Here is an 8,106-nt window from a genome sequence, read left to right as displayed (position 1 = left end):
AAAAAGATTTCCTACATTTATATTAATGTTAACCACATGGTATAATAACTAAATGGCATGAACTTTTAAGAATATACTTTCAATATTTCAATTTTCTTGTCTGAGTAATGAAAACCATACTACACCTGTTAGTGAGAGTGAGAATTCCCCTAAGAGATTTCTGTCAGTCATCTTCTTGCAAGGTTTAAACTGGGTATAAAATGAAGACTTAGGACCAAGGATGCAGGATTCCAAAGATTTCTCTTTGTTGGGATTGAGTTTGCCCTGCCACATGAGATGACACATAGGAGCAAATTGATTATGAGAAAAATAAAAGCACTTGGAGAATTATAAGACTGTCTCTATTCCTCAGTATATCTCTAGAATAACACATTAATCAAGTGAACAATACTCGTAGAAAAAAAATTTTTAGCTGCCCTGTCTGTGGGATAGAAATCTGCAGCCAATGTTTTGGATATCACATTGGGAGCCCATTGTTTTAGACAAAACAAAAGAGAATACTCTTTTTCTTCTTCTAGAAAACATCCCAAAAGAAGGAAAAATGGCTAAGCCAACCTTCCAGCTAGAGTTTTTTTGGTCCAGGAGGGGCATGTGAATCAGTATGTGCCAGTCAGAATCCCTGGGTCCTTAAATTTGATATGAAACAGACCTGGCCTCCTCTCTAGTACAGGAAATTTAAGAAAGAACTGTGTATTCACCATGAAAAATGCCCAGAAGAGAATGAATTAAAATTACAAAAAAAAGAGATATACTGAGTGACAATAATTATCCTTGAGATCTATATATGATCCAAAACTTCCTACGGTTTGATTACTAAAGAGAGTAATTCTTTTCTTTAAACTAGTCTAAACTGGATTTCTGCCTCTTACAATCAAAAGATTCTTGCCTAATAGAAGCATTAAAAGAAGTGTCACTTCATTTTATCGTCACAGACTCGCAAAGACTAGAAATGTGTTATCTATATTTTGATAGGAACACTGAAGCATAGAGAAGTTAAGTGTGTGCCTTCAGGTCATAAAGATGGTAAAAAGCAATGCTGGGGTTTAAATTCAAATATTCTGATTACAAAGCCAGATCCTCTTGAATTGACAGGAAAAATTCTGTTCTAACTGACATAATCCAGGAAAATTCCATGGAGACAGAAACTAGTCTTGCCTAACAAGGAGATAAGATTTCCAGAGGCAAGTCAAGTGCCAGCTGCTCATGCCTAAAATAGAAGGATCATGATCTAGTCTGGCCTGGACAAAAAGCAAGACTCTTGTCTCCAAAATACCCAGAGCAAAAAAGGCTGGTGGCACAGATCAAGCAGTAGGGTGCCTGCCTAGCAAGCACAAAGCCCTGAGTTCAAACTCTAGTACCACCAGATTTCCAGAGGCAGAAATAGAAGAATAAATCATTTTAATTTAAGGAGATATCAGATATTGAGGTGAAAAAACAGAAGATATAAATAAGGAGTTGAAAAGAGCTCAGATTGACTGAATAATTGGGGAATACTAGGGCAATTACATTGATGAGGTAAAAAAGATAGAGTTGAATCAAATCAATAGTTCTAGATTTTGGGCATTTACAGCTAGCCAGATCTTTACCCTATGCCAGAACTCTGTTCCTCCAGATCTGTAGATGGCTTGCTCCTTTTTATCATTCAAGTCTCAATCTAAAAGATTATCCTCAAAGATGGCTTCCATGAACAATCTCTAAAAAACCTATATCTGAATTTACATTAATCATCTTTTAATTAATTAATTTACTATTTCCTCTTACTAAAATATAATTTCATTTATATTTTTAACCATTATGGAGTAGCAGTAACCAAATTTACCCTCCTGCATGAAACTACATAAAATGTGTACAAAATATATGAAATAATGGTTTTGAACATTTGACATCAGGCAATGCAAAACAATGATCTCTGAGGGAGAGAAACACAGTGATCTTCTGAGTGCCCTAGGCACTGCCTAAAAAAATGGCTATAATAGAAAGGGGAAATCCACACAGAGATCTCCTTGAGTTGAAGAGATGAAGTGGGGTGCCCAGTCAACTAAGTGGCTAAAGTTAACAAAGCAGACACCAAAGAGGAGAGAGAAACACAGAGAAGGAGATTTGTACAAGGTCCCTCCAGTCTTCAGCTGCATATAATTGGCACTGGTATGTTAAAAAATTACCTGAGACAGGGGGAGAAAACCACCTGAAAAGAGCAGAGGACTAATCCTTAGGATTCCCATTAGCCAGAGTAAGAAATTTGGCCATTCACAGGACATCAGATAGAGTACTCAAATGTATTGCCTCAGGACTGGAACAAAATTAACTCTAGTTTAAAGCTTCTTTGACCCTACCTAACTAAACCTAAAAGCAAGATCCAAAAAGATTAACTTGTCTCTAAGTAACTTGTGTCCAGAATAAAAAGTTCAAAAAAACTTATAAGAATAAAAAAAATCAGTACCCAATAGAGTAAAATGTACACTGTCTAGCAACTTATAAAAAGTTGTCAGACATACAAAGAAGCAGAAAAATATAACCCAAAAAGAGAATAAAATGATCAGTAAGGAAAAATAGACCTAGAAATAAAAGGTAACTAGAATCAATAAAGATAAAACAGTTATTATCTCTAAATTTTGTACTTACAGAAGGTAGAGGAATACTTAATTTTTTTAGTTAGGAACATGTACCTCACTGTTGTACTTACAAAACTCATGAGGAATATTCTGAGAAACTATATGTCAATATTTTAGATTAAAAGGACACATTTCAAAATAAACTGAAATTAAAACAAGAAGAAATATAAATCTAAGATTTATAACTACTAAAACAGATTTGTGATCTTAAATCTTCAGACCCAGGTATCTTCACTGGTAAATTCTATCAAACATTTAAAAGATTTATATGTATACTTCACAAACACTTCTAGAAAATAGACAAAGAGGGAACACTTCACCACTCATTTTATGAAGCCAGTATTATTCTGTTTCCAAAGTGAACCTACAACATCACCAAAAAATTTTTAAAAAATTTTTAAAACCTCATGAATATACATGCAAAAATTCTAAAACTATTAGCAAATCAAACCCAGAAACATATTTTAAGAGTCTGTAATTTTATATGTCAACAGTTATTTGTATAATAAAAAAGAGATGCTTTTGGCTGCAAGTCACAGAAAATAAGGAAATGGTTTGTGCTCCACCACAGAAAGTCTAGCAGTGGGAGAATGTTGTCATTGCTTGACCAATGGCAGCAAGAACTCTGGCTGTCCCCATCTCTTCACCTTTTCAGGAACATATTTTAAAATGATTAGCAATATGAGCAAGTAAGGTTTATTACAAGAGTGCAATAGCATCCAAAACTCTATTAATATAAAACAACATGTTAACAGAACAATCAAAAAAAATCTCAGTAGATGTTAAAAAAAAAAAGAAAAGCATGTAATAAAACACAACATTCATTCATCTCTCAATGCTTCAGAATAGCTGGAAACTTCCTCAACCTGACACAGTACATTTGGGAAAAATCTACAACTAACATCTTTATTAATAATAAATGAATGCTTTAGTCAGGAAGAACATAAGATGTCCTTTCTCACTACTTCTGTTCAATACTGTACTAGAAAAGCTAGCCACTGCAATTATACAAGAAAAAGAAATTAAAAACACCAATATTGGAAATAAAGAAGTAAAACTATGTTTGCTTGCAAACAACATGAAATATGTAGGGAAAATCCTAATATATCCAACATATAGAAAACTCTAAATTACCTGCTATGAAACTATCAGAACTAATAAATCAAGGTTGTAGGCTAAAAAATCAATGCTGGTAGAGTAACTCAAGTGGTAGAGTACCTGTCGAGCAAGCATGAGGCCCTAAGTTCAAACCCCAGTACTGCCAAAAAAAAATAAACAAAATAAAAATATTTTTTAAAAAGTTGACTGGAAGCATGACTCAAGTGATAGAGCACCTGCTTTGCAAGCATGAAGTCCTGAGTTCAAACCATAGTCTCACATACACACACAAAAAATCTAGCTTTGCAAAAACCAAAAAATAAATAAATACAAAATTCACACCCAAGTACCACCAAATAAATAAAATAAGCAAAATTGATATGCAAAAAATAATCAAAATATACACTAGCAACAGACTACCTGAAAAATAAAATTTAACAATGATTCCATAACAATAGTACCAAAAAGAATAAAGTACATAGAAATAAACTTAAAAAAATAAGTACAAGACTTCTACACTGAAATTATAGAACATTACTGAAGGAAATTAAATTACATCTAAGTAAGAGGAGACATTCTTTGCTCTTGGATCAGAAGACTTTGTTATTGTTAAGGTGGTGATAGTCTCCAAACTGATCTATGTGTTGAAGGCTATCAAACTCCCAGGAAGAATTTTTTTTTTTTTGCGCAAATTGACAAATCAGTTCTAAAATTCATATTATAATACAAAGGAATCAGAATATCTCATATGATGTTGAAAAAAGTAGTTTGAGGACTTACACTTCCTAATTTCAAGCTTACTACAAAGCTATAGTAATCAAGATAGTCTGATATAATATAGGATAGACATATAGGTCAATGGAACAGAACTGAAAGCTCAGAAGTAACCTTTACATTTGCCTTCTGTGCATCTTTTAAGATACCAAAACAATTCAATGAGAGGAGAATCTTTTCAATAAATTGGTTCTGAAACAGTAATATAGCCACATGCAAAAAGATTGAGTTCTTGCCTTATACCATGTGCAAAAAAATTCACTAAAGATCATTTAAAGACCTAAGTGAAAGAACTGGAATTATAAAACTAGAAGAAAACAAAGAAGTAAATTTTCATGACCTTAGGTTAAGCAATGACACCAAAAGAATAAACAGTAAAAGAGAATGATAAACTTAAAACCTTTGTGTTCTAAAAATCACAATGAAAAAAATAAAAAGATAGACGTACATAGGGATACAATATTTGTAAATTATATATCTAATAAAGGATGCATATATATAACATATAAAGAATTCATAAAAATCAATAATTAGAAATGGGCAAAATACTAAAATAAGCAAAATATTTGAATGATGTATTTCTTGAAAAAAGTAATTAAGAACATTAAAAGATGTTCAACATAATTAGTCAGTAGGAAAATGTAATGAAAACCATAATAACATATTGCCTCATACCCACTGGAATGGCTATAATCAAAACAACTGATAAGAAGTGTGTGTAAAGATGTGGACAAATTAGAGTCTTCATATATTGCTGATGGGACAGCAAAATGGTGTAAGCACCTTAAAAATCACTTTGGCAGTTTTTTAAGGTATTAAACAGATTAATTGCATAACCTGACAATTCTACGCCTGGGTATCTATCCAGGAATCTACCCACCTAAGAAATCTACTTATGTTATCTCCCCCAAAATGAAAATATCTATCCATACAAAGACATGCATGCAAATATTAATAATTATAATTTTGTCTATTCATAATAGATAAAAGTAGAGACAACATAAATTCCAGACACCAACTGGCAACTCATAAACAAAATGTGATATATCCATATACTGTATACAACAAAGAAACACTAATCATGACATAACATAAATGGACCTCAAAAAGTTTATGGTAAGTAAAAGAGAAGCCAAGCAAAAGGCCACATATTGTGTAATTCTATGATTACATGAAATATTCAGTAAATTCAGATCTATAAGGACAGAAAGTAGATCAGTGGTTGCCTAAGGCTAAGCTTAGAAACAAACAGTACCTGCAAATGAAAATGAAGTTTCTTTTCATGGTGATGGAATTAGATGGATTGGATGGATTAGATGGAATTGGAATGTAGTGATGGTTGCACAACTCTCTATATACTAAAAACTGAGTTGTCATTCTTTAAAGTGATAAATTTATGGTACATAAATTATACCTCAATAAATCTGTTTAATACAAAACAAAAGCAAAATACAGAATAGTTCTGATGAAATATAAAATCTTAAAGAAATTATCACCACTAATGTATACACCACTACAAAAAAATATGAAAGGAGTTCCTCCAGCAGAGGGAAAATATCACACAGAAAGACACATTTAAGCAAAGGATCAGAGCATACTGGGACTGGTGGCATGTGGGTATATATAAAACAAACTTTCCCTATTTTTAAAATATCTTTAAATGATAATTATGTAAAGAAAAATTAATGCCAGAATAATATGAAGGTAATGATATAGGCAACAAAATATATAACCAAATTGGCACAAAAGAACGTGGGAGGAAAATAAATATACTATTGCATGTTCTTATATAATTCGTAAAATTATAAAATTTTATTAGAAGGTAAACTGTGGTATGTTAAAAATAAAATTAAAGCAAACCCTAAAAACAAAGAGATATTTTTAAAAAGTCAATAAAATTGATAAAATGGCATCATTAAAATTACACAATCCAAAAGAACACAGAAAAAAACAGCAAAGAACAAATAGAACAAACAGGGAAAACAGCAAGCTGGCATATTCTTACTTAATCATATCAATTGTACATTTACTACAAGATCTTTTGTTAAACTGTTACATAAAATTCTCTGCTTTATTCATATTTTTATTTCCAGCATGTGCCAGGCACATAGCAGATGCATAAAGAATACATGATGAATGGTCAGTTGAATGAGTTGAAGGACAGTTGATAGAAAGATAAAAATTTAATAACCACTCACATTGTTTTCTGAGTTATCTTGAGCAATAAAACTTCAGTGAAGTTAGTTCCTTTCTAGGAAAAATTATAAAATTTTTTAATGATCTACTTTGAGAAATACCTCCCAAAAATTTAAATTCTATCTCATATAAACTATAGAAATTTAAATTTAAAAATCCACCCAGGCAAAAAATAATTAAGAATCGAATGGTATATGTATATTATTATTTTATATATACTGGGAATACATACATATATACAGTATTTGAAATATGGCCTTATATATTACAAGCACACTGCCTACTCCTGCTTTGTTTCCTAGCTCTACCAATAAGTCTTAAAAAGTCAAAACTTGACACTGGTTTTTGGATCAATGGGAAACATAGGAAAAGTTTCATCCTGTATCAAGGACTTGCTTCGAAGTGAAGGTCAGCCATGACTTTTTTGGTACCTGTGAATGAGCCATCTGTCAGGATTAAACTGTTTACCTACTAGTATTTCATTCCCTAGTTATACTAACTTGTATGACTAATTTCTGGCTTTTTTACCTAGTGCTTTGCTTTTTCTATTATCCAACTGTATCTATAACCTGAATTCTGCCTGCCTGCTTGGTTTTGGATTCACTTTATCAGTCCTCATTCATGTCTGACTGTAAAATTACAATTATGTCCCTTCAGAAACATCAGCTAGTATACTCAAAAACTGTTTTGTACTTAGAATTTACTCTTTTGAATGTTATTATAAATGACAGTTTTCTAAGTTTCCTTCTCATTTTTCATTGCTGGTACATTAAAAATGTAACTGGTTTTTGTGTATTGATCTTATATCCTGAAATCTTCTGAATTTGTATATTAGCTTTAATAGTTTTTTATGCAATATTTAAGGTTTCCTATATATGGGACCAAATCATCTGAAAAGAGAGATAGTTTTATTCCTTCCTCCAATTTAGACATCATTCATTTCTTTTCCCAGCCTAATTACTATAACTAGAATTTCTAATACATTACTAACTAGATATGGTAAAAGAAGACATTCTTATCTTATTCCTGATCTTAAAGGAAAAGCTTGCTTTCAGTTTTAAATATTTTAAATATTCAATATGATATTGTCTATAAATTCTTTATAAATGCCATTCATCATGTTGAGGAAGCTCTCTTCTACTCCTACTTTACTGAGCCTTTTATCATGAATTTTCTCAAGCATTTTTACTGCTTTCACTCAATTGTGATGATTAGATGAGTTTTTTCTTTCATCCAACTAATCTAGTTTATTACATTGAGTAATTTTAATATGTGAATCACTTTTGCATTCCTGGGATAAACCCCAGTTGGCCATGCTATTTATATAATCCCTTCAATACAGTTCTGGATTCAGTTTGCTAGTATAATACAATAGGCCATCCTTATCTGTGAGTGGTACAAGACCCCCAGTGGATACCTAAAACTA

The sequence above is a fragment of the Castor canadensis genome, chromosome 4 (genome assembly GCF_047511655.1).
Source record: "Castor canadensis chromosome 4, mCasCan1.hap1v2, whole genome shotgun sequence".
Lineage (NCBI taxonomy): Eukaryota > Metazoa > Chordata > Mammalia > Rodentia > Castoridae > Castor > Castor canadensis.
This window is presented reverse-complemented; position numbering follows the sequence as displayed.